This window comes from Amblyomma mixtum, chromosome 10, assembly GCF_055824585.1.
Source record: "Amblyomma mixtum isolate Tamu chromosome 10, ASM5582458v1, whole genome shotgun sequence".
NCBI lineage: Eukaryota > Metazoa > Arthropoda > Arachnida > Ixodida > Ixodidae > Amblyomma > Amblyomma mixtum.
In genome coordinates this window covers 138,946,683-138,974,087 of record NC_143021.1, presented here as the reverse complement: position 1 = coordinate 138,974,087, position 27,405 = coordinate 138,946,683, and the positions used below count along the sequence as shown (strand labels likewise).

The 27,405-nt window shown below is 48.8% G+C and overlaps 1 long non-coding RNA gene across 1 annotated transcript in view; it reads left to right on the top strand.

Annotated features, from left to right (window-relative positions):
* The first annotated feature begins 13,183 nt into the window (after positions 1-13,183).
* LOC149327084 (uncharacterized) overlaps positions 13,184-27,405 on the top strand; it is a 31,116-nt gene continuing 16,894 nt past the window's right edge. The window contains exon 1 of the long non-coding RNA XR_016286200.1: positions 13,184-13,254. This is a non-coding gene — a long non-coding RNA (uncharacterized LOC149327084). The remainder of the gene's footprint in view (positions 13,255-27,405) is intronic.

Here is a 27,405-nt window from a genome sequence, read left to right as displayed (position 1 = left end):
GCCGAACCTACTACACCGACGACGCATACAACAACCTCGACCACGACGCAAAGCGCCTTCAAAACTACGCCGCCATCAAGAAAAGCTCCGACCACACGCCCCACCCACGATTCACATACCCGACGAAGCAGTAACCCGACGCCGAGGACGACGTGTAACTCCAGAGCCAGGACATCCCACTTAGAAGTGGTTATCGACGGCTGGAAAGTCACCGCTCTAGTCGACACAGGAGCCGAGTATTCGGTGATGAGCGGACCATTCACTGCGCAAGTGAGGAAAGTAACGACCGCTTGGGACGGCCCACAAATTCGCACCGCAGCAGGCCACCTCATTACGCCATCAGGACGATGCAAAGCGCGAGTGACTCTCAAGGGACATACCTATCCCGCGACCCTCGTAGTGCTACGGCAATGTTCCCGCGAAGTGATCTTGGGCATGGATTTCCGTAATGAAAATCAAGTGAAAATCGACCTGCGATCCAAGATGATCACACTTTCCACGGATGAGGCCATCCCGTCGACATACCTATCCCGCGACCCTCGTAGTGCTATCGCAATGTTCCCGCGAAGTGATCTTGGGGATGGATTTCCGTAATGAAAATCAAGAGAAAATCGACCTGCGATCCAAGATGATCACAATTTCCACGGATGAGGCCATCCCGTCGACGAGAACTCCGGAACATCACGTTGCGCTTAGTGTTCTGGAGAAACAAGTGAGTGTCCCCCCCCCCCCCCCCCCGCTCAAGCGTCATCGTCACCGTAGGCGCCACAGAAGCGAGTGACCTGAAGCCATTATCGAGGGGAACGTGCAGTTTCTTCTCGACCGAGGAATCGGCCTAGCAAGAGGCATCGCACATTTCCGCAAAGGCCAAGCTGAAGTACGGCTGACTAACTTTAGCGAAGAATACCGGCACATTAACAAAGGAACGAGGATTGCTTTCCTCGACTAAATATCCGACGTACGAGACTTCTTCGCCCTCTCCGACCCATCCGCAGATTCGCCTGACCAAGAGAACTCGCCCACTTTCGACATAAATCCAGCCCTGCCCCGGAACAGACAAGACCAGATCCGCCTTCTCCTTCGAAGCTACAGTGAGTGCTTCTCGTCATCGCCGAAGGTCCCACAAGCGCCGATTGCCAAACATCGCATTATAACCGACCAGCACGTCCGACCTCTCCGCCAGAGCCCCTACCGAGTGTCGCCGCGAGAACGACAAGCCATCCCGGACCAAGTGGAAGAAATGCTGCGCGACGACGTTATCCAGCCTTCAGAGAGCACCTGGGCGACTCCTGTTGTTCTAGTGCGAAAGAAAGACGGTGCACTTCAATTCTGCATTGATTACCGGCGCTTGAACAACATCACAAAAAAGGACGTCTACCCCTCCCTCGCACCGACGACACACTGGAGCGGCTCTGCAACGCCAGGTATTTCTCATCGATGGACCTCAAGAGCGGCTACTGGCAAATTGAGGTCGATGAAAGAGATCGCGAGAAGACCGCATTCATCACTGCAGATGGCCTCTTCGAGTTCAAGGTGATGCCATTTGGTCTGTGTTCCGCACCAGCCACGTATCAGGGAGTAATGGATACAGTGCTGGCAGGCCTGAAGTGGCAGATTTGTCTGGTATATTTAGATGACGTCGTTGTCTTCGCTTCAAACTTTGAGGAACACCTAAAAAGGCTTCGAACAGTACTGGACACAATCAAATCGTCCGGGCTAACCTTGAAAGCAGAGAAGTGCCACTTTGCCTATGAAGAGCTGCTCTTTCTGGGCCACATTGTTAGCAAGGAGGGAGTACGGCCAGACACGCAGAAAACAGCTGCTCTCGCAATGTTTCCGCCACCGGCCGATAAGAAAGCTGTGCGCAGATTCCTCGGACTGTGCGCGTATTACCGACGTTTCGTCAAGAACTTTTCGCGCATTGCCGAGCCACTGACCCACCTGACAAAGGCAGATGTGCCATTCAAATGGAAAGCGCCGCAAATAGATACCTTCAGGGAACTTCAGTGCCGTTTACAGACCCCACCGATCCTCGCACACTTTGATGAAAACGCCGAGACTGAAATTCATAGCGGCGCAAGTAGTGTGGGCCTAGGGGCTGTCCTCGTTCAGAAAATTGACGGAGTTTGGTTTGGTTTGGCTTATGGGGTTTAACGTCCCAGAGCGACTAAGGCTATGAGAGACGCCGTAGTGGAGGGCTCCGGAAATTTCGACCACCTGGGGTTCTTTAACGTGCACTGATATCGCACAGTACACGGGCCTCTTGAATTTCTCCTCCAAAGAAATTCGACCGCCGCGGCCAGGATGGAACCCACGTCTTTCGGATCAGCAACCGACCACCATAACCACTGAGCCACCGCGGCGGCCATAAAATTGACGGAGTGGAGAAGGTCATCGCGTACGCTAGCCGTTCCCTGTCCAAAGCCGAAGCTAATTATTCGACAACTGAGAAGGAGTGCCTTGCCATCATTTGGGCTACGTCGAAATTCCGCCCCTACCTGTACGCACGACCGCTCAAGGTGGTCAGCGATCACCACGCACTCTGCTGGCTCGCCAGTTTGAAGGACCCCTCCAGCTGTCTCGCTCGACGGAGCCTGCGGCTCCAGGAGTTTGATGTAACCGTCGTTTACAAGTCCGGACGCAAGCACTCGGACGCCGACTGCCTGTCACGAGCCCCTGTAGATGTACCACCGCCGGACAACGATGAGGACGCCTTCCTGGGACCCATCAGCTCCAGCTCTTTTGTACAACAGCAACGCGCGGACTCCGACATAAAATGCCTCATCGAATACTTGGAAGGCAAGGTTTCTTCACCCCCCGCCTCGTTCAAGCGAGGATTGTCTTCGTTCTGTTTACAGAACGATGTCCTCGTGAACAATTTTGCAGCGGACAAGACTGCCTACCTCCTTGTTGTACCTGTAAATCTCAGCGAAGAAGTTGTTCAGGCCTCACACGACGAGCCGACAGCTGGACATATCGGGTTTTCTCGCTCCCTCCGCCGCATTCACTACAAGTATTACTCGCCCCGACAGTCTGCCGATGTCGCACATTATGTGAAAACCTGCCGAGATTGTCAGCGACGAAAGACCCCTCCAACCCGACCAGCAGGATTTCTAAACCCCATTGAACCCCCCCCGCCCCCCCTTCAAGGCCCTTTCAGCAGATCGGCATGGACTTGCTTGGCCCTTTCCCGAAATCAACATCTGGAAATAAGTGGATCATTATAGCGACCGACTACCTGACCCGCTACGCCGAGGCAAAAGCACTACCGAACGGAACAGCAGCAGAAGTCGCCAAATTTTTCGTGGAGAACATTCTTCTGCGACACGGTGCCCCCGATGTGCTCATCACTGACAAAGGACCAGCATTCACGGCGGAACTGACGCAAGCCATTCTCCATTAGAGCCAAACCAGCCACCGGAGAACAACTGTGTACCACCCGCAGACCAACGGACTGACCGAGCGCCTGAACAAAACCATCGCCGATATGCTCGCCATGTGTGTCGATGCCGAACAGAAGACCTGGGACGTCATCTTGCCTTACGTAGTCTTCGCCTACAACACCGCAGTGCAGGAGACTACCCAGATGACTCCTTTTAGGCTCGTCCATGGCAGGGAGGCCACGACCACGGTGGACGCCATGCTGCCGAACGTTACCGAGGATGATAACGCCGACGTCGCCGCCTACCTTCAACGGGCAGAAGAAGCCCGAAGACTTGCCCGATTAAGGATGAAATACCAGCAGCGGACCGATGCCAGACGCTACAACCTACGAAGACGCAACGCGGAATTCAAGCCAGGAGACCGAGTGCGGGTTTGGAGGACCATTCGCCGCCGAGGATTGAGTGAAAAGCGTTTGCGCCGCTATTTCGGCCCGTACAAGGTTCTTCGTCGGCTAGGTGAATTTGACTATGAAGTCGTTCCTGACAAAATGACTGCATCCCATCGACGCCGCGTACGACCAGAAGTAGTCCATGTCGTACGCCCAAAGCACTATAATGCACGCTAGAGGACGCCGTGTTTCCACACTGGATGTTTATTTTTGAACAATCCGTTTTTGATTGTTTATAGCCGCATTATGTTCTAAAGCATCGAGGCGATGCTTTTTTGAGAGGGGAGTGTTGAGGATTTTCGGGGTCGCAGCGGAGCACCAGAGATAGACGACCAGCGTGGCAGGCTTCAAGTTCCGAACTGCTTGTGCCGAGCGTGCGCTCCGAGCACGCGCTATCGTTCTTTATTTTCTTCTATCGCGGGAACGCCGATCTCAGCGCCTGCGCTTTATAGCGTCGCCGGGCGCTACAGGCCCCCCCGCCTAGACGGAACGTCGGAATGTGCGTGCCGACGGGACAGAGATAGAATAGCCACGGCGGGCAAGCAGGCAGCTAGAGTAACAGTGTCCCCACGTGGTCGCTGCAAGGTCCGGTAAGTTCAGGTCAAGGGCCGAGAAGAGCAGTCGGGTGGAGTGCGCCGGCTCAGGTGGACGAGCCTGGCTGCTGCGCAACGGGCGAATGATGCAGGGTGCCGAGCGGACAACGGACATGGGAGCAGGGGAGGCCGTGGTCGGGCCGTCACTGACTGTAGTGCTGCCTGCGGACACAAGTGTCGTCGGTGTTGGGACGTTGGAGCTGGTGTCGGCGGGAATCTGGCGCGCCGAGTACGTCGTCACAAGCGCTGGAGTGGACGAAACGGCTCCGGGGACTGACAGCAGCTGTGCTGCAACCGCAGCAGCTGTAACAGTATTTGGCACACGTGTGACCGTCCACACAACGGTGAGAGCCGTGACGATGGCGGAGGTAGTTGCAGGGCTCAATGTCAGGTACTTGGGTGAAGCGGGATCGACAGTCCGGAGCGGTTGGCCAGGGATGATGCGCGTGTGAGCATGGTCGGCTGTAGGTGGCTGCAAAAAGGTTGTTGCAGTGACAGGCCGTGCAGCTGAGACTGCTACATCAGATGGCTGGCTGGCAGCAAAAGACACAGCGTTTGGATGAACAACTGCAGCACTACTCGGTGCGGGTAGCTCGACCAGTCGTTGCCGAAGGTGGCTCCAGTCAGGCACCTAAGCAGACGCTTGCTGCGGCAGTGTCGAGCTGCCAGGGTCAGACTCCGAGAAGCGGTTGACCGTACTGAGGGCTTGGGGTGGGGCCTCTTGGGCAGGCGGTGTGGCCGCAGGGGTAGTGGGGCTGGTATGTGGCATATGCTGTGGTGGCGGCAATCTCATTTCGCCTTTAGCACGATCGCTCAGGTCAGTGACTGACGATTTTAGCGGAATGAGCGATGAGGCGGCAGGAGAGCGTTCGGCTGGCAGCGATGCTACGCAGTAGGGTACAGGGGCGCGATTACGAGTTTTCGTCTCAATTTTGAGACTCTGACGTCAAAATGACGACACCGCAAGATGCGAACGCGAAGACAACCAATCAGCGGTGGCCAGTGAAGTCCCTAGCTAGGGGCTTTAGCGGCTAGTAGCAGGGCTCCACCCAGGAAGCATTTAGTTGCGCAATAGGGGACCGTATGCAAACGTTTTGCTGTAAACAAGCTGTTAACAAAATGAACAATGTTTTATTTTCCCAACAAACTATGTTTCAAACCTAACAACATTAAGCAAAACAAGAAGCGTCCTCAGTTCTGCAATTAAGTTTGCTCTTCAGTCACTTTTGCTGCCGCGAGGGTGCACTGACGCTGGAAAAGCGTCGGCTAGGTGGCGTGAGCTGCCGCCTGATTCAAAGGATTCAGCTACATTCAGCCTTATCCCTCCACCCACATATTCACCCATCGTAAACATGGCAGCCAGGAAAAAAATCAGCTGATTCGACGGCTGTCCTCTTTTTTTACACATTACGCAGAATCAAAGTACTGCGCAAACGTCTGAAGTGCGCTGAAAAATCTGTTTAAAGGCAGTGATTGCTACGAGCCTGCCGAGATCAATTTGCAAGGAGCGCTTGGCTCGAAAACCGGCCCTTAACCTTAAGTTCACACTGGCAAGTTGCAATCGTCGCGCTAGTATTCTAGGCGACCGATTTCGGTCAATTAGTTACGGTTTGCGAAGCACATGTAAAGCGGAGAGGGAGCGTAATAAATCGATTTAAGCCTGTCGCGCGACCTCCGCGACTCGCCAGTGTGAACTCACCTTGCTGCTATCGATGGCAAATGTGCTCCAAGGGCGATGCGTGATTCTATTTATTTTTGTTCAGAAAATACCCGGCGACCATGAATAATCACACTGCAGCAACTGCCGACATACGGAAGCAGACCGGTGCAGCTGATGGGAGCTTGCAATCTCACTGCGGGAATTAAGAGCCGGCACGCCCGGTCACTGCGGCAACAATCACTCTTCCGCCTCGTAACCAACTCATGCCGCCCGCTTCGGGTTAAGCACTTGTTATTCGTGTTGGTGGTGCCGTTCCGTTCGGATGATGCTCGGATGACGCCGCCGGGGATACTGCGGTGGCGAAAGTTTATGCGAAGGAAGTCCACCTTCGCCGCCGCCTTGTCTTGAGGGGTCTCGCCGGAAAGCGCGCACCTTCTGCGACTTAACTTTGACAGTGGTCTCCGCAACTCACCGCAAACACTTGCACAGTCGGTTGGGCTACGCCGACGTTTACTTCATTTCCTACGGTGTCTTGAAACCCACCGGCGGCGAAGGCGCGCACAGGCACTTGCCGCTCCACTGACCGCGCACTCACCCGCACACCTCCAAGTTCAACGGCGAGTTCGTCGCACAGCCGTTATGCTCCTTCCTATGTCAAAATGTCGAAACAACTCGTCCGGCACGTCAAAACCGTCTTCATGCACCCTCTTACACCGCTGCTCGCGCGGCCACCGGCCATGTAAACAACCGCCATTTTCTGTCTCGAGCGGTTTGAGACCACTCGTTCTAGTCTCAAAAAATCGTCTCAATCGGCTCGCATAATTAGGCAAGCAACGTCACCACTTCTGGCGCACTTCTGACGTCGGCCGGTGACGCAAAAAACCAATATGGCCGCTGGTCACGACCGACCAATAGGAACGGGGCAAATGAGACACTTTTTGAGACACTTTCCGATTGAGACGATTTTGAGCAACTCGTAATCGCGCCCCAGAAGTTGGCGGAGTGGGGCACTCGTCGAGGAATAGTTCGACTGACGGCGGCACTATTGCAGATGAGAGAAGCTGCTCACCGGGCTGTGCCGTAGACGCTGTATCGTCCTTATCGGAGGCGGTATGGCCGGAGGCGCTGAACAGGGTGGCGCGAGGCGCATCTGTCGCCGAGTTCGCTGACGTGGCAAACCGCGGTGGACCAGGCACCTCAACGAGCTGCTGAGGGAAGGACTGCGGACTTCGGGCCGTGGAGTCGTCGCACAGTGCTGCTAGCGAAACCGGGGTAGCAGGATGTGCTGCCGGAAGCGATGCGGTAGCGTCTGGTGCGGTCGGTGCTAAAGAAGCCGGGCCGGAGACGCTGGACTGGAGTGGCGGCGAGGCGGCGAAGGGCTGCTGAGGCGGGCCGGATTCTGATGAAGGCTGCGTGGGCGCGAGCGAGGCCGGTGCACGGCCAGAGGCTGGCGGCGGCGAAAACGGGTCCGCTGCGTCGTAGAGCGGTGGCGGAACGTAGTAGGCGCCGAAGTCCGCCAAGACGGCCGCACGCAGCTCATCGTATGGCCGGCCGCCGAAGGCAGAGTAGGTGAGCCGACCCAGGAGGTCGGGCGGGAGGATGTCGCAAAGGACTGCGTGTTTGAACGGCTGGATGGTGATGCCGTTCAGGTACATCGCAGCCTCCAGTTGGACGAACCACCCGCCGACGCCTGCAGGCCGGAACGCCGGGAGCGGCGGGTCGAAACTTCGGTGCTGCCAGTGCGCCATGCTAGGACGCCGCTGGGATATAAGGCGCGGTTCGCCGGGTCACCACTGTTGAGGATTTTCGGGGTCGCAGCGGAGCACCAGAGATAGACGACCAGCGTGGCAGGCTTCTAGTTCCGAACTGCGTGTGCCGGGCGTGCGCTCCGAGCACGCGCTGTCGTTCTTTATTTTCTTCTATCGCGGGAACGCCGATCTCAGCGCCTGCGCTTTATAGCGTCGCCGGGCGCTACAGGAGTAATGCCGCAAATCTTTGTAGCGTTCGTTTGTAGTATTTGTTTGTTCATGCTTCAAGGCTGCCGACGCGCCGCTTTATCGCTTCGTCTGTGACGCAAGACGCGCCTAGATTGATTTCGATTGATCGTATCCGGACGGAGCCGATTCTAGTTTGCCCCAGAAGGTTCTAGTAACTTCCTAAGCTTTATGTTCGCTAGCAGCTTTAAAAAGAGCGCGGCCCACAGCGGCGGGCATTCTGTTCGACGACCGCCGAGCACGCTAGTTGCTACGCCGCCGCCGAGTGATTCAGTTCTTTGCTGGCGCAAGTCAGCCCAAATGAAGAGTTTCGTTTCGAAGACATTCTCTCTGTTTTCAGTTCGCCGGACTGTAGTCACCACTACGTGACAATATTGCCATATGCGGGTGCCGCATCCCGTGGTGGCTAATGTCGTGAGGATATGGTCATGGTTTATTGTGTCGAAAGCCTTATCAATATCCTGGGCCAGTATGGCTCGCGTAGCGGCTGTACGGCGCTTAGTGCAAAAGCGGTACTCCTTAAGTGCGAGAATTACGTCTCGCGCCGATATGTTTGGCCGGAAGCCGAATTGCACGTTTTAGAGAAAGCCTGTTGTTTCTAGGAACGGTTGCAGGCGATTGAGAATGACATGCTCGAAGAGCTTGCCGACGCAGCTCGTTAAGGAGATGGGGCGCAAATTTTGAAGAGTGAGGTGTTTGCCCGGTTTGAGTATAAAACGCATGCTGGCATGGGTCCAGGCTGATGGGAGCGTCCCAGCTTGCCAGTGGTTATTAAAGAGCTCCGTGAGTTCCTGGAGGGCGACTTCGTCCAGATTGAGTAGTGCCTTGTACGTTATGCCATCCGGCCCCGGCGCCGTAGAGCGGCGAATAGTAAAGAGTGCTCGGCGGACTACGTGTTTGTCGGTGTGCGGTCTAGCACCGGCATGGATGCGAGTGTCAGGATTGCCGTACGTGGTGTAAGGGCTGCTGTGTGATAACCATGGATATGAATGCGATTTGTTTTCGTCTCTTGCAGAGCGATGACATGAGGGGATTGGTGGAGTATGCTATATATGCGGCTAGTTGAGCTTGTTAGCGGCGTATGCTGCGACAGTTTCATTGCCATATAATTGTTTCTGTCGGTGTAGTAGACTGGCGTCGCCGCCGACCTTTTCGCGTGCTATTGTTCTGCGCCATGTTGCTGGTCTGGATAGAGTGGATGAGGACAGGCAGCGGGTTGAACTGCGCGCTGCTTGCGAGGCAATTCCTGATGCGGTGCAAGTTCGAAAAGCTTGTTGATGCCGGCTTCACGTTTTTCCAAGCGTGTGTTAATTGGTTACAACGGACAACGGCGACGGTGACGCCGCGAAACGCAGAAAATGTCGCCTAAGAGCTGCCCTCTAAAATGACGTCACCGTGTGAAAGACGTTGATGTTATGAGCGGTAGCTGTTCGGTAGCGGCGTCTATCGTCCAGGTTATGCAGTCCCACGTGATTAGGCTACTTTTACATATCACACAGCGAGCGGGCGCCTACTGCATTGAGGTCGGATATTTTTGACCAATTGGGGCCGAAAAAGTTTTTCGACTCTTTGGAGGGCCATATTTCATTACCTCAAGGCGGTAGGTGCCCGGTCGCCATGCGGTATAAAATTGTGAGCTGCCGAGTGCTGAAGACATGGCAGCCATATTAAGCCTAACCATAAGTTAATATTAGCCTAATTAGACAATACTGGAGTCTAACATATTCTACGCATATTGCCGGATACGAATGTTCATTAGATAGATCGTGACGTTATCGGTTAGTTAATTATAAGTAATGAAATATAAGCGTAGCCATACCTAAATATTAACTTCATTAGTTAATTTCGGTCTCTAACCTATTCTAGGCATATAGAAGAATCCAAATATCCAATTTGATTCATGAATAATCACTAATTATTGAGTTAAAAGCGAGGAAACGTAGTCATGTGACTAGTTAATTATGATTTCACAAAATCAGTGACGTCATTAATCATCGATTCGATATACTAATGACTTCAGCAGTCAGCCACCAACAGGGTTGCTATGTCGATTTACTATGGGAGCGCCATTTTAAATTCCTCGGGTTTAGTTCGCGCCGAAGAGAGGTGGTAGCCGACCGCAAGACATTGAGAAACGTGATGAACAAGAGTTAATGCTTTTAAAAGAAAACCTGCTTTCATCCGCTGTTTAGAAATAACGGGAACCGAAGAAGTGACAGTAAAGTAGCCGACTTTGTTATTTGCCTTGCTGCTTTAAATGCCACTTTCAATTCTTTCAGGCAAGACACTGGCATTACACTGTATCTCTACGACAGAGTAAAGAATCCATTATCACACGTCGCGACCCGTGTGCTCGGAAACGAAGCCTTTGTATCCCACTTTTTCGATACTGTAAGAGATGTACGAAGAAAGGTATTCCTGAAATTCCCGGCCTATTACTCGGTGGCTTTGCGAATCGCTGATAGCAAGTATGTACTGGTAAGTGAAATATTTCACAGCCTGGGTATTAAAAAAAAAGATTACTAGAGTGTGAAAAAGTATCCGACTTCGCGAGCAAGCAGTAAACATTTGAACTCTTCGCGAAAAGCGCAAATCCTTCCCTCATAACAGCGCTGCGTCTGAGCAATGCTCGTGAATAAAGCACAAGATGCACTAGGACATGCTCAGGGTTTTCGGCTGCGGCATGCAGTCTCGGGACTGCTTCTAAGGTCTGGATGGCTTCATAGCGCTCCAGAGAAGTTGTATTAGTTTCACAGTGCGGAGACATCAGTGCGCCTCAAGCTGCAGAAAAGGTGGAGATAACCTGAAGGCGCCCGTAGTAGCGTCCATAGTAACAGAATGCCCTTTTGAAAGTGTGTGAGCGAACAAAAAATTTCAGTATGAAGATAACAGTCGCAACTGCACTGTAAGAATTTATAGTGGTGGTGGTAAAAATATTTATTTAATTATAAGAAGAGGTGTTGGGGGTCGTGACCTGAAGGGTCACGCCCTTACATCCACTAGGTGGGATGCCTATTCAGGCACCCCATTGGCGGTTGCCGCAGCCCGGGCGCGCTGCGTAAAGGCGCTTGGGGCCTCGAGGGTGCACCAGTCGTACAGGGTCACCTCCCAGTCCTCTCGGGTGAGGTTTGGGATGGGAGGTAGTGATGCATTCTCCTGGTAGGCCCACATCATGTGGTAGGTGTCATACACCACCCCACAGTGCGAGCACCACCCGTGGAATTGAGGACCCAAATGCTTTAGAGTTGCCGGGCATTGCGTCTGGTTAGTGAGAAAGCGCAGGAGTACCCGCTCGTTGGCCTTCCCCAGCCCTTTGTACGGGGTGGAAAGAGTTCGGTGCCGGGATTTGTAATAATCACACATTTCCTTAAACGTGTAAACTGGATTAGAATCAGAGTCTCGGTCAACGTCGGGTCCTGTGGTATATGCCCGGAGAGAGAGCGGGCGGGTGGCGGCGACGGGTGCCTCGTTTCCGGGGAGGCTTCGGTGACCTGGAGCCCAAACGAGAGATCTGTGCGCGGGACCCGAGTCTAGGCTACACTTTTGGTAGATGCGATAAGCCAGAGGAGTAGCCCACCCTTGCTCCACGTTTGGCGAAGCGGTATTAATCAGTGACAAGACCTGTCCTTTGATTAAAGAGGTGAAAATATTGTTTACCTGCAAGACTTGAACCTCAGTGTAGGCGAGAAGTACGGCAGGCGTACTTAAAGTATCATCATATGAGCATGTTATGAGATTTGCAAACTGCAGCCAAAAGATGACTTCATCTTTGCTTCTCGCATGGCGCACGAGCATTGCAAACATCCCTATGCTTCTTGCGTTAATTAAAATATACAAACAAATTATCGAACGTTTTCAAGGTATGCCACAGGCTGAAGAATGCCGAGTGTTGAGTGCTTATTCTAAGCTGCCTTTAATCACCAAAGCCATTGTGGCATATAGTACCTGAGGCGCTGGTCACCGATGATCTATTCTTTCACTCGATAGCTACGCTGTAAGGCCAATCGATATTATCCCACTAACATTCATATCTTTTAATTCTATCCTGAAGCCTTCTAAGTATCTGAAATAAAAACAAACTATGTGCACTGCGCCTCAGTAGACTGTTTGGTTCTTTACGCGTTCCATTGAGCATTCAATCACATGGGTTCCCGAGGCAAGGACTAACAGTGAGACGAGAAAAAAGCACTGAGATAACTGTGAGTATAACTAAAATTATCTGGTCGTTACGCGCAGCGCCTAAATTGCGCTGTTCAGAAAAATGTAGAACTGAGTACTGCAAATGAATATTACATTCACCAAGTACGGTGTGATGTTGAAAGCTAACCTGACGCTGAAAAAAGTCTGCTATTCTAAGTGAAGCTAAATGCAACGCCCTGTAAAGGGCAGAAAGCGGATGGTTCGCATTGATTGAAAAATTCTTTATGCAAATTGTTGGTCTGAAGCGGCTGAGCACTGTTGGACATAGCAATATCGAGATAAAAACTGCAGGTTGTATCTGTGCAATCTGCATTATCTTCCTGGTAAATTATTCGGTGTATTTAGAAACGATTCGCATGTTTTCAAATTATCTGTGATCGAACGATAATTATACGCGATTTTATTGCACGCTGCGAAACATGATTTCGTCTTGTAGGCTTTGTTTGGAGAAATTCCTGTCAGCGAGATTCTACCCAGATGTTCCAAACGAACGGCGCATGCGGAATTATGTCAATAAGGTGTCTTCTTGAGCTGGGATATATATTTAATACCGTACGCTTTACAAGTGTTTTTCAATCGGTTTGTTATCTCTGTCCGTGTTGATTTAACGCAATATGTACATTGTACGCGTGATTTCATACAGAGTGCGTACCTTTATTTTTTGTGCATACGTTGTCTCTATAGTCCGTGCGGTGGCAGCGTGTTTTGTAATTATTGCATATCAGCCACAGCGGAAACATTCGAAACTGTGGGAATTCTCATAACAAGTGTTCCTCTCGCTTGTGTCCTGGGTCAAATGCATACCTTTTATTGACTTAGCTAAAATTTTTGAAAACATCCATCAGATGACAGTGGCTGAAGCAAATGCTCGGCAGTGGAGATCTGGATGGTGAAGGAATATTTTCTGTCACTCTTGCTTTCAGGGCCTTTGCGGTGATCAAGAACTTACCGTCGTCGACGTCTCTGACATTACTGGTAGGTGCCAAGAGCTTTTTTGAAGGCAGAAACACAAGTTGCACATTCGCATGCGTCTAAACTGCTTTTTGGGAAAGTTTATTTTCGCCTTCTTTCAAACCTTTATCACACCGATATGACAAACTAAAATACGGAGGCGCTTACTGATTTTAAAGCAGGCAATTTCGGTGATGTTCATAGGCCTTGACCCCATCGTCTAAAGCGCAATAGGAAGGAACACAAATGATTTATTGCGGGAACTTCTGACTCTCAAAAGTGGTTCACCCGCCTCAATATCGTCAAAATTGGGAAACTCTACGAATATAGCTTAGCCACAAGGTATAAAGAGTCCCCTCACCATATCCACGATAAGTTTTTAGACATATGCGCGCTAAAAGCAAATGATTCAATGTATACTATACGAAATCCTGATGTTTGGCGGATCCCCATCCCACGCACTACATATGGTCATCAAATGCTGCGCCATAACGTTCCAGCACTGCTAAATAAACTTTTTTCGAAGAGCGTCCGTATTGACACCTTCAGTCCGAAACACATTCGTGACATTTGTTTGAAACTGTAATCTCATTTGTTGGTTGTGGCTGAGACTGAATTTCATCACTTGACACACTTCTTTTTGTGGTATATTTTTGAACCACTGACTGCCATGCTTGACATGTTTCTTGATTCCTCATTTCTGCATAGAAGTATCACAGTATGTTTATCTTAAGGGCCAAATGTTTTGCCCTTTATTTCGCACGCAAATCTTATCCCTGTTCGTTTTTTCCCTCCCTTTTTTGTACTCGTGCCCTTCACGCTGCATGCCGTTATACAGGGGCTCAGGCTGTTTCAAGTTGAACTTGTTTCCACTTTTTTCCTGAGCGACCCCCCATTATTTTTTTTATGAAATTAAAACGATTGATTGACCGATTGATTATTTCATTAGGTACAAGAGAGAGCAATAATTTATATTATCATGCAGTGAGCAATCATTGAACAGTCAATGCTTGTACATGAACCTATACTTTCCTCGTTCGCCTGGTGTGTCCCGCTGTGCTGGATTGGTGGAATTCAATATTACCCACCCATGTTTAGCATAGTTCGAAATCCGCTACGCCTTTAAATAAAGGCGCACGACAGCGCCTTGAAAGAAGGCGACTTTATGTGTACATATCTGTCAGCAGGTAACAGTAGGGCAAATAGTGAGAGCAGTAATGAACAGAAGTAGCTAACAGCGTAAACTGCCGATATGCTGGCTAACAACTTCACTATTGGAAACTATAATGGCTGAGGCAGAGCAGAATGGTGGGGTTAAAAATTAACATGCAGAACGCCAAAATAATATTCAACAGTCTAGCAAGAGAACAGCAGTTCGCAATTGGTGGCGAGGTGCTGGAAGTAGTAAGGAAATACGTCTGCTTAGGGCAGGTAGTGGCCGCTGACCCGGATCATAAGAAGGAAATAACTAGAAGAATAAGAATAGGGTGGAGCGCATATGGCAGGTTTTCTCAGATCATGAACGGCAGTATACCAATATCCCTCAAGAAAAAAGTACACAACAGCTGTATCTTACCGGTGCTCACCTATGGGTCAGAAACGTGGATGCTTTTAAGGAGTGTTCAGCTTAAGTTAAGGACAACGCAGCGAGCTGTGGAAAGAAAAATGATAGGTGTAACGTTAAGACATCGGAAGCGGGCAGAGTCGGTGAGAGAACAAACGCGGGTTAATGACATCCTAGTCGAATTTGAGAGGAAGAAATGGGCTTGGGCGGGGCATGTAATGCGAAGGAAAGATAACCGCTGGTCCTTAAGGGTAACGCAGTGGATTCCAAGAGGAGGCAAACGTAGCAGAGGGCGGCAGAAAGTGAGGTGGGCGGATGAGATTAAGAAACTTGCGGGAATACGGTGGACACAATTGGCAAAGGACAGGATTAATTGGCGAGACATGGGAGAGGCCTTCGCCCTGCAATAGGCGCAGTCAGGCTGACGATGATGATGATGAGACAGAAAGGTGTCCGCGTGTGCAGCTGCGAATAATGTACATACAGCACAGGATATGGAGGTTGAAGTTGACGCAGGATCTGTGTCTGCAATCTTGCAAAGAATCGCTTTCAACCTACACAAGAAGAGCATCTTTAGTTGAAAATTAAAATTACCGATAATTAAGTTACTTCCGAATGCGAAATTTGAGCACAGCTCATCAGCTTTTCGTCATCATCAGCTTTTCGTTAGACTGAGGCGAAGAATTTGAGCAAGAGTTGTATATACAATTACAGACAACTTGTTATTTTTTACCCATAATCCTTCTTAAAGAAACACTTCACTAACAAATCTTGATTTCCATGAAGGAAGCTTTGTGATCGGAGAAATAGATGGGTAAATGCTCGACTTGCTGCACCAATGCCTGGTTCTCAAAGACGATTTGTGTGCAATCATTTCGTGAAGTTGTCACAGCCGTGGGAGGCGTTACGAGCGAGAGCAACAATGTTGTTCTCTCGCATAAGTGGTAAGAATTTCCTGTTTGTCTTTATATCAACTTGCATCCCACATATCTCTCTCTCATCACCCCACGTACCGATAAGCCCGATTCAGGTGAGAACCAGGAAGCCAGTTATGCCCACTTCCTTTCCTTAAAATTATGGGAGTGTAATGATGTCACTTCCAATGAACACAATGAACACCGACGGCATGAGGCTTCAGCGCCGCGTTCCTGGCACAACGTTGGGAATGCCCGCCGCCCACATCTCTCATCGCCCCACGTACCTATCAGCGCGAAACAGGCGTCCACTGACCAAGGGACCCAGTTATGCGCACTTCGTTTCCTTAAAACGATCGTTGTCACGCCAATAACAGAAGGAACGCCGACGGCCTATGCCTTCAGCGCCGCGTTCTGGCACAACGTTGTCAATGCCAACGCATGCATCGACCCAAGTTGCCCTTCCCGAGGAACCTCTCACGGTTAATTGAGCTACTGCCTAACACGACGGGCAGATTTCACCACCTCTCGATGGGCAGGTGAGCAGCCTGCCACAAAACCGGCTTCAGACAGACAGACAGACAGACAGACAGACAGACAGACAGACAGACAGACCGACAGACAGACAGACAGACAGACAGACAGACAGACAGACAGACAGACAGACAGACAGACAGAGAGACAGACAGACAGACAGACAGACAGACAGACAGACGGACGGACGGACGGACGGACGGACGGACGGACGGACGGACGGACGGACGGACGGACGGACGGACGGACGGACGGACGGACAGACAGACAGACAGACAGACGGACAGACAGACAGACAGACAGACAGACAGACAGACAGACAGACAGACAGACAGACAGACAGACAGACAGACAGACAGACAGACAGACAGACAGACAGACAGACGATAAGACACACACACACACACACAAACACACACACACACACACAGATGGACAGACACACAGACACACATAGACAGAAAGGGAGACAGACAGACGACAGACAGAGAGACATGCACACACAGAGACATACAGATAGACGAGAGACAGACACACACACACACCGAGACAGACAGATGACGGATGAACAGACACAAAGACAGACAGACACACACACAAACAAACACACAGTGACAGACAGGCAGACACGCACACACACATACATGCAGAGAGACAGATAGCAGACAGACAGGCACACACAGACAGAGAGACGAACAGACACACAGACAGACAGACAGATGGACATACACACACACAGACACACACAGACAGACAGAGAGACAGACAGAGAGATGACAGAAAGACAGACACACACCGAGACAGACAGATAGAAAGATGATAGGCAGACAGACACATAGACACACACACAAACACACAGAGACATACATAAAGTCGATAGACAGACACACGCACACACACACACAGACAGGCAGACACACGGCAGACAGACACACACACATACAGACAGACATACAGATAAGAAAAAGACACGCACAGACAGACAGAAGAATGACAGACAGACACACACACACACGCACAGACAGACAGACAACAGACAGATACACCGACAGACAATACCTATATGCGGGGAATGGCGACTACAAGTGCTAGCGCCCTAAAAAACAGTTAAACTAAATACCTATAGTTAAAAAAAGTTTTTTTTGCAGGCATTACAAAAGATGCAAATCCTTTTCCTATGCCTGAAAGCTCAAGCAGAGCCATCCCTTGCATCGAAGCGAGTTTGACAAGCGTGTGCGCTGGCTGTGGGAGTTTATGTAGGCGTCAAGCGCAGGCTTCATTCAAGTTCGCCCGTTCCTATTCTCCGGAAGAAACATAAAAAATGTGAAAAGCATCTGCTTGGTGTACAAGATCCCTTGTGAAGAAGAACCGTTGACTGAACTTCTGATATCACATGTTCGAGATCTCTGCGTCGTTATCAGGTTGAATACGCTATGAAGTGTAAGCTTTTGGCAGTTCTCCACGTTTTGTCTTTCCGCTCTACTAGCCTTGATCACAGCGCTATGCAACGCGTTACAGAAAACTGATTACTTAAAATAGGTTACATTTTTCTAGTAATTTTGTAATCAATTTATTGCAGTTTTCAAATAGAAACTTTCGGAAAATTCAATTACTTTTTTGGTTTGTAAACAAAAGTTGAAACAAATGCTCTAGCTTTGAGAATCTTAATCTAACGGCAAACACTTGGTAGCTCGGGTATGTCCTTCGTGACAAAGCGAGAACAAAGCGACTGCGGAGAAGCATCGCATGCAGTCTTGTCCGGACCACATCCGGGGGACCGCCATCTCATCCACAGTGCGTGTAACGAGAAGGAGCACGTGACCGCTTTGTAGGGACCTCCCACTCTGACAAATCGCACCGCTACTCACCTTCCACTACCTCCCACTACACTGAGCCCGGCGGCCTCCACATAGACCGCGGAAGCTGGGATATAGCTCAAGAAGGCGCGTAAAGTCGCATAGCTAGGACTGTGTTGAAGCCAGCACTACTGCTGGGGAATTTTGTGTTATCAGAAGGAAAAGTACGTGGACCACACCGTCTCATATAGTCGACTATCATCATCATCATCATCATCATCATCATCAGCCCGACTACGCCCACCGCAGAGAAAGGCCTGTCCCATGTCTCTTAAATGAACCCTGACATTTGCCAATGCTGCCAGCGTATTACAGCAACTTATTAATGTAACCCGCTCGCCTAACTTTCTCCCGCCCATTTCAACGCTCCTCTTGGAATCCCCAACCGCTATCCTTAAGCATATGCGGTTGTATCCCCTTGACATTACATACCCTTCCCAAGCGCATTTCTCCTATTTATTTCGACTGGGTTGGTATTAACCAGCCTTTGTTTCCTCACCCACTCCGCCCGCTTCAGATCGCCTCACTCTAAACCTATGAGTTTTCTTTCGATAGCCCTCTGCGTTGCCCTTAACTTAAAGTGAACCCTTTTCATTCGCCTCCGCGCTTCTGCCCAATAGGTGAGTACGGGTAAGATACTGCAGCTGTGTGCTTTTCTCTTAATGGATTTCGGAAAACTGCCATTCATAATCTGAGAAAACTTGCCATACGCGTTATACCCCATTCTTATTCTTCAAGTTGTTTCCCTCTCATGATCCGGACCAGCGGCCAATACAAACCCTAAGTAGACGCATTCCCTGCAACTTTCAGCACCTCATTACCATTTCTGAACTGCAGTTTTTTTGCGAGACTGCTGAAGATTAATTTGGTTTTCTGCATGTTAACTTTAAGACCAACCTTTCTCTTCTGCCTATATAACTCACTGATCATGATTTGCAGCTCATCTCCTAAGCAGCTTAGCAAGGAAATGTCAAAAGTTAATCGCAAATTACTTGCGTATTCGCCCTTAACTCTTATCCCCAACTGTACCGAACTCAGGTCCCGGAACACTTCGTGTAAGATTTCCATACCAGACTGTTGTGCACAAAACAATTTTCCAAAGGGAAACCTTTTATAAACGTAGTTTTTCATATAATGTAAGATTTCACTATGACAACCAAAATATCCTCATATCACCGGACGGCAGTCTCAAATTTTATTTTCTATTAACCTTTTTGATATGATCAAAATCGTTTCCTATCGGTTTTCTATGGGAGTCGTAACGGTTCGATGCGCTCAAAAGAAACAGCTTAGAATAAAAATTTTGTGCCATATCAGCACAGTGGACTGTTACCGTCAACATTTCCGTAAAAGTATCTTACCATTTTCTAATTTTCAAAGTTTTTGTCCGAAATTGTTGGACATGATTACTAACTTTATGAAGCAAGACGGTAGCTGCACAGTCATTATAGATATCTTTCACTATTTTCACGTACGACTCTTCTACACCGTTATTCCACAATTTCTGCCTAACTGCCGAGGTTTCCACTCAGTCAGATGTATTCTCGCAATATTTGAATTTTATATAGGGGTTGGTTATATTCGGCGCATTTCTCTCTCACCTTATATCTAGAGTGAATATTTTCAATTGTCGAGAATCTTTTGCGAAAGCCCGCCTGATCATTTGGTTGACTGAAGTCTAAGGTTGTCCCGATTGTAATAGGGATTACCTTAGTAAATACTTTTTAGGCGATGGATAGTAAGGTGATTGGTCTGTAATTTCTCAAGTCCTTCATGTCTCCTTTATTAAGACCTAGGATAATGTTATCTTTCTTCCAAACTTCGCGCAAGCTCGAGGTCATACAACAAATACAAACCGGCTAGTTTTTCTTGCACCCTCCCCCCCCCCCCCTTGTTCAAGAGATCTCCTGTTATCTAGTCCTCACGAGCTGCTTTCCGCTTCTGCATCGCTTCTAAGGCTTTCTTTGTTTGTCCTTTCTTTCCTCTCGGCATGTCCCATTGCTGTGCGGTACCGCCTCTCTCATTACTTTTTAGATTATGTTGGGTATCATTTAGATTTTCGTAGAACTCTTTGCTTACTTTAACAAATTTATCTATGTTTCTAATGATCCAGCCGGGTTTGTCTCTGAGCCCATACACAGGGTTTTTTAGTGGTGCCTAGTTTGCTCGTCATTGCTTTTAGACTTCCAGCGTTCTTTAGAGCGTGTTCGATTTTCTCCATATTAAACTTTCTTATGTCGGCTTCCTTTCGTTTCTTTATTAATTTCGATATATCTGACAGTTCTGTAGTGTCTGTAGGATTAGACGCCTTCATACTTTGACGTTCCTTAATCAGACATTCGTCTCCTGACATAACTCGACGGTCTCCTGTGGAACCATCCTACTGCCTACTTGTACTGCGCACTCCGTAGCGATAGCTGTAAGATTACCGTTCATTATTTCAACATTACGGTCGTCTTCCTCAGTTAAAGCGGAGTGTCTGTTATGTAGCGAAATACTGAATTCCCCTACTTTCCTTCTCACCGCTAATGGGCTCGTGCTTTACTACCTTCCCCTGTTCTCTCTTCAAATCTAACCTAATACAAGACCTTAACCTTTTGTGGTCGCTGCAACGCACCTTCAGAGGACCTCCACATCCTTCACGCTACGGGGAGGAGCGCATAGTAAGAAGTATATTCCAACTTTAGTCTCACCATTCATCCTCTTCCAAATCCACTTCCTGTGCTTTCGTTTCCGGAAGAAGGTATTCATGGTCCGTAAATTATTTCTCTCTGAGAACACCAAAAATAACTCCCCCCTGCCAATCCTCGAGCCTATGGCATAGTCGCCTACCACCTGGTCTCCGTCCTCCTCCTTGCCTGCCATCGCATTGAGGTCACCAATTAGTACAGTGTGCTGCGGTTTTGCTTTGTTCATTGGCAACTCCACGTCTGCACAGAAGCTTCCAACGATCTGGTCATCATGGCTGGGTGTAGGCACGTGGGTCAGCAACCCTCCCGTTAATACTACAGAACTGCTTTATGTTGCCAGCTATATCCTTATTGATGAGGAATCCCACTCCTAGTTCTCGTTTGTCCGCTAATCCACGATAGGACGATATATTCCCTACCCCTTAGTACTGTATACACCTCATCTATCCTTCTAACCTCACTAAGACCTATGACATCCCATTTAATATCCACTAGTTCCTAGAACAGGACTGATAGGCTATCCTCACTGGGTAAGATTTAGGCATTAAACTTCGAGAGGTTCAGTTTCCAATAGCGGCCTGCCTGGAGCCAGAGATTCTTAGCCCCCTCCGCTGCGTCGCAGATCTTCCCGCCTCCTTGGTCACTTGCTAAGCAGTCGTTGGGGCCTCAGGGTCGAGGGTTAACTGGTTTTTTCTTAGAAGGTTGGGGCCATTTACTACAGCCGGGTGGCGAAATCCTACTCTGGGGAGAGGGTGCGCCGTCGGTTCTGGTCACCCAGACCATGCCGCACCCTTGGCCGGGCTATGCAATTTCATCGACAGCGCAGATTTTTTTTTCTTAAGCACGGCGGATAATTGCGCCGAATCGGGTTTGAAATCCCGGGCCTCTTGCACGCGAAGTCAAGTCAAAGTCCCCTCCGGGATGAAGAAAGGGGGCGACGGAAAAAAGATCCGCATGCACAGCTTGACGAAGCCCGGCCCTCTTGAATACAGGTCAGCAGCATTCAAAACATAAACAGAAAACACTCAATGCGGCAACAAATATTGTACAGGATATATACGCATATATATAGATAGCAATTTCAGTGTTTTACACATGAGATGCAAAAAGTAAACGGCTAAAAAAATCCAATGCATGTGATACAGAGCGTAGTCACAACAATATGTAAGCAAGGAAAGACGTTAGCTGTACAATATAAAGAAAAAGAAAACGGATATGGATCCGACCGTTGGGCATGGCGCATCGAAAGATAAAGAATTGAAAGCAAAGACAATGGTGTGGAAACTAACAGAAAGCAGATGCGTTAAGATCCAATTTTGTGGAAAGGGAGCGTGCATATTCTGTGTTTGCATGCACACCAACACGACTAAAAGCGTTCAGGAGTACGGCGATGTGGAACGATAAAGATTGATTGCCATATGTTGTGTGGCAGAAACGTTCGTCCCATGAATTATTTTGTCTGGTGTTGTGGCTGTGACTGCGGGTGACAAGGTTGAATAGTTGAAGAAAATAGTGATACAGAGTGCGAACAGCAGTCTTCGATTGGCAAATAAGGCAGAAAGAATACATGGCTTCTATGGGAAGTATGCGGTAGGATGCGAAGTATGCGGTCGTATGATCCCGGTATGAAATATTCGCAATGGCTCTAATTGCGCGTTTTTGACACGTTGTTAGTTTATGAATGTTTTCTTTAGATATGGTGGCCCATACAAGATGACAGTAATTAAGTGTGCATAAAAATAAGGCGTTGTATACCATTCTTTTTCCTTTTGTAGGTAGTACATGCCGGTTCCTGCTTAATATTCCCGCGACTCTATTCAGTTTACAGCAAACGTGTTCAACGTGCTGAACCCAGGTTAGGTTTTCTGAGAAAAAGAGTCCAAATGATTTAATGTGCGTTCGTATTTAAATTTCCTCATTTGCTGGGAATAGATTTTGTACACGTGTGACAGTGGTGTTTCTCGCGCGAAAGAGTATTGCCTGCGTCTTTTTTGCATTAATTCTCAGGAGGTTATTATCAGACCAACGCTTAACAAACCGTAATGCTATATTTTCCGTGTGTATCAAATTATTTTGGTTATGTCTGGAAATGAATAGCGCGGTATCATCTGCATATCCACTCAATTGCACCTCGCTAATAGCGGAAGAGATGTCGTTTAAGTGCAGAACAAGTAGGAGGGGACCGAGAATACTGCCTTGAGGGACAACGGAAGTGAGTTTTTTGACGCTGGAATTTTTGTTATTGTGACTAACAAAATGAGATTAATGTTCAAGGTATGATGATAAGAGAGCATTAGAATTTCTCCGTATGCCGTAATGCTGAAGTTTCTTCATTAATGCATTGTGATGTACGCAATCAAATGCGTTGATAGATCTAGATATATGCCTAAAACTAGTTCCTCGTTCTCTAGGGCGTCAATAATGACTTCTTTTTGCGTTAACAGGACTAATTAAGTGGATTTTTGTTTCGAGGAAACCGTACTGACCAGGCGAAATGAGTGAATGCTTTTCTAAAAATGAATAAAGACTAATGTGCATAATTTTTTTAATAATTTAGATAGGAGTGGGAGAGTTGAGATGGGCCTAAAATTATTTATACTATTTCTGTGACCTCCTTTATGTATTACAATTACCTTGGCTATTTTCATTAGTTCTGGCACGGCCGCTAGATACAAAGCGCAAAGCGAGGTGCGGCCCGCCACGTCGCACAGAAACGGCGTCTTGGGCCTAGTTCTCCGTGCGCCCGCCGCGGCGCCACTGCTCGGGGACAACTGCTCTCAGGGAAACGCCGCGACAGCTGCGTCGGTACGCCCGTTGCTCACTGTTTGAGGCGTAAAAAGGCGGCGTCGGCCGATGTCATCGAGGAGCGCGCGCCGTTTGGCGCTCTTTATACGCGAAGTGTTCTGAGTCCTGTCAGCGAGTGAATTAAATCAATATCTAATTAAACTTTTTGTTTAAAACATTTATTTTTGTTTAGATGCGTGTTTCTGGAAAACTGGCATCCTGATGTAAAGACAGTTGCTCCTTATCTTGTTATGCAATCGCGTCGCAGCTGAAAAAAATTACCGACGATTACGTTACTTCCTAATGCGAAATTTGAGCGCAGCAAATAAGCTGTTTCACCTTTTCGATAGATTGAGGCAAAGAAATCGAGCAACACATGTATGCGCTATCACAGAATTTTTTTTTTATTTTTCACACGTATTCCTTTAACAAAGACTCCACTAACAGTTCTTGACAGTCATGAAGGAAGCTTTGTGGTCGGAGAAATAGACTGATATATGTTCGACTTGGTACACCAATGCTTGATTCTCAAAGACGAGATCTATACAAGTGCCTCGCGAGGTTGTCACAGCCGTGGGACGCGTTACGAGCGAGAGGAACGGGATGTTCTCCCGAATAAGTGTTAGGAAATTGCTGTTTGCCTTTATGTCAACATTAAAGTCCCCCACTACTAACATCGGTGTGGATCGATGGACGGTTAATGCGAGTTGCAGGAAGTGCACGACGTCTTTCGTGAGTGCGGTAGGGGCGAAGTAGGCAGCTACTACCAGCAAGCCGTTGGGCAACTTTGCGGCGCACAGTTCGCCAACTTCATGTGACGTGCCAAACATTTCGACTGATATTGCAGAGAGACCTGTGCGCAAGTAGATAGCGACTCCCGCCGCTCTGTTGTGGTCTCTGCGAGCACCACAGCAGTATAGGAAATCTATGATTTCGAGAGGCTCTTCGGGATCCATCCAGGTTTCAGCAAAGCAAAGTACAGAGGAATGGCGCAGAATGTGATCGTGGTGTACGTCCTTGGCATGTGCGGCAAGGGAGCGTACGTTAAGAATGTGGTTGTGAATGATGAATCAAGTGCTGCCAGCGAATGACGCGTCCATTGGCTGTCTGCGTGTGTTACTGATGTGTGGCCGCCGCGGTGGCTCAGTGGCTATGGTGCTCGGCTGCTGGCCCGAAAGACGCGGGTTCGATCCCGGCCGCGGCGATGGAATTTCTTTGGAGGAGAAATTCGAGGCCCGTGTACTGTGCGATGTCAGTGCACGTTAAAGAACCCCAGGTGGCCGAAATTTCCGGAGCCCTCCACTACGGCGTCTCTCATAGCCTCAGTCGCTTTGGGACGTTAAACCCCATAAACCAACCAAACCAACCATGTTAAGCTTCGCCTGTAAGAGTGGAACGCGACAGCGTCTTGCAACGCTGCCAGGGAGTCCACAGAACGCCATCGCCAATTCGGCTGTACGCCTTGCTGGACGGTATATTTATTTTTTGAGGAAAGGAAATGTATCTCTCTCGCATATCTGGGTGGACACCTGCACCTCGCCGTAAGGGAAAGGGGGAAGATGGGAGTGAACGAAGACGCCGTATTAGCTAGACGCGCCTTTGTTCATTCCAAACCATTCAGCTGGCATTACGGAGTGGCTAGCGTGCTCGTATCGCACTCCGGAGACCCTGGTTCGATTCCCCAACTCGACCAATTTCGTTCTCGGTTTTATTGATTTATGCGGTCTAACTAGAAAGGTTAATTAGGCTATTTCATATTTATATTCTTGCATTTCTATCCATCGTGTTCTGTCATTAACCTGTCAATTATTGGAACTGTCTAGGATGTTCGACACAACGTATATGAAACGAGCAACGTCTTACTGAGTGGGGAAGTGCGTGGTGGTGGAGGGAACGCGGCTTCGTACTTATCTGTTTTTTTTCAGCAGCGTCTCCTTCCGCGGACGCTGTTGTCGCTGCGGCGCGCGTCTTTCTTTTCTTTTCTTCTGACCTCTTCATTCTCCTCTATATTAATTAGGCTAATTGATTAATTAAGCAATTAACTAAACTCAGTCCAACTTAGTTGCAGCATCACTATACGATCCCTTTGATTGGTTGCATGGTTACTAGCCAAAGTACAATTGGCCCCATTTGAAATCGCGCACTGTGACGTCACGAGCATTTCGACCAATTGAAAAGCGTGACATTGGGGGCGGAGCTGGTTACGAGGCCGACGCCGACGACGACGCGAAACCCAGGAACGGACGCCAAAGAGCTGCGCTCTAAAAATTCAGGGGGCACTTTGACTGTCTAAAGTGGTTAGAGGCGGAAGCGTTTTCCGCACCACCTTCGCTCTTTCTGTGGCACTGGTGGCGTCACATATATTTGAGTACTAATTACTAAGTTATGGCAAATCACTAATTGTTAATTACTGCTTAATGCCTGAATGCTAATTAACTGCTAATTAATGACGCTTAAGCTTCGCCTTTAGGAGTGGAACGCGACAGCGCGTTGTAGCGCTGCCAGAGAGTCCACGGAACGCCACCACCCGTTCGGCGCGATGCCTTGCCCTTTGAACGCAACGCTTTTTGAGGAAAGGAAATGGCGCAGTAATTCTCTGTCATCTCGGAGGACACCTGAACCACATCGTAGAGGAAGGGAGGTGGGAGTGGAAGAAGATAGAAAAAGAAGAGCCGTAATGAAGAAAATGAAAATTGTATTTGAGGAAAGTAAATTACGCAGTAACTGTCTCACATATCTCGGTGGACACCCGTCAAAATTCAGGGGGCCACTTTTTTGACCTAAAGTGTGGTCACTGATGTGTGGTTAAGATGTTAAGCTTCGCCCCCAAGAGTGGAACGCGACAGCGTCTTGCAACGCTTCCAAGGAGTCCATAGAACGCCATCGCCCATTCGGTTCTACGCCTCGCTCGTCGGTAAATTGGTTTTTGAGGAAAGGAAATGTATCTGTCTCTCATTTGTCGGTGGACACCTAAACCTCGCCGGAAGGGAATGGAGGAGGATGAGAGTGAGTGAAGAGACACCGTATTCACTACACGCGCCTTTGTTCATTCCAAACCATCGAGCTGGCATGGCGGAGTGGATAGCGTGCTCGTCTCTCACGCCGAAGACCGGGGTTCGATTCTTGAGCTCGACCAATTTCTTAATCGCTTTTATTTATTTATATGGCCTAAGTAGTAAAGCTAATTAGGCTAATTGGGTAATTAAGCAATTAACCAAGCTCAGTCCCACTTACTTGGAGCATCACTATACGATCCCTTCAATTGGTTGTATGGTTACTAGCCAAAGTGCAATTGGCCCCGTTTGAAATTCGCGCACTGTGACGTCACGACCGTTTCCACCAATTGAAAAGCGTGACATTTTCTGTCGACAACTGCTGCTTACAACGATGAGACATTAAAGGCTTCCGCCTTAACAGTGCACTTTCTACTTGCTCATTAAAGATTGCATTTTTAAGTATTCATTGAAAACGCCGATTATGTCACAGTCACCGCAGCAGGTAGGAAGTGTATGCCTGAACGCTGTCCATAACGGCCGCCTATACGATGCACGACGGCGCGCGCGGCTGTACCTGAGGATGTTGCACTAATGCGCCTGAAGCTTTCGATCTACTTTTAAGGCGTAAGCGTTTTATGGCTCATGACTCGCCAGCGTGTCCGTCCGTCCATGCGTCCGCGGCAGCTGTCAATAATGGTTACTTGAAAAGTCAGTAATGATAGTTAATGGTGTAGTGGAATTTTTTTTATTATTTTTATTTATCAAATACTGCCAACTGCCTCTTGGCAGTCAAAGCAGGAGTGGATACATTGTTCTTGAACAATTGCTAAGGTGAGT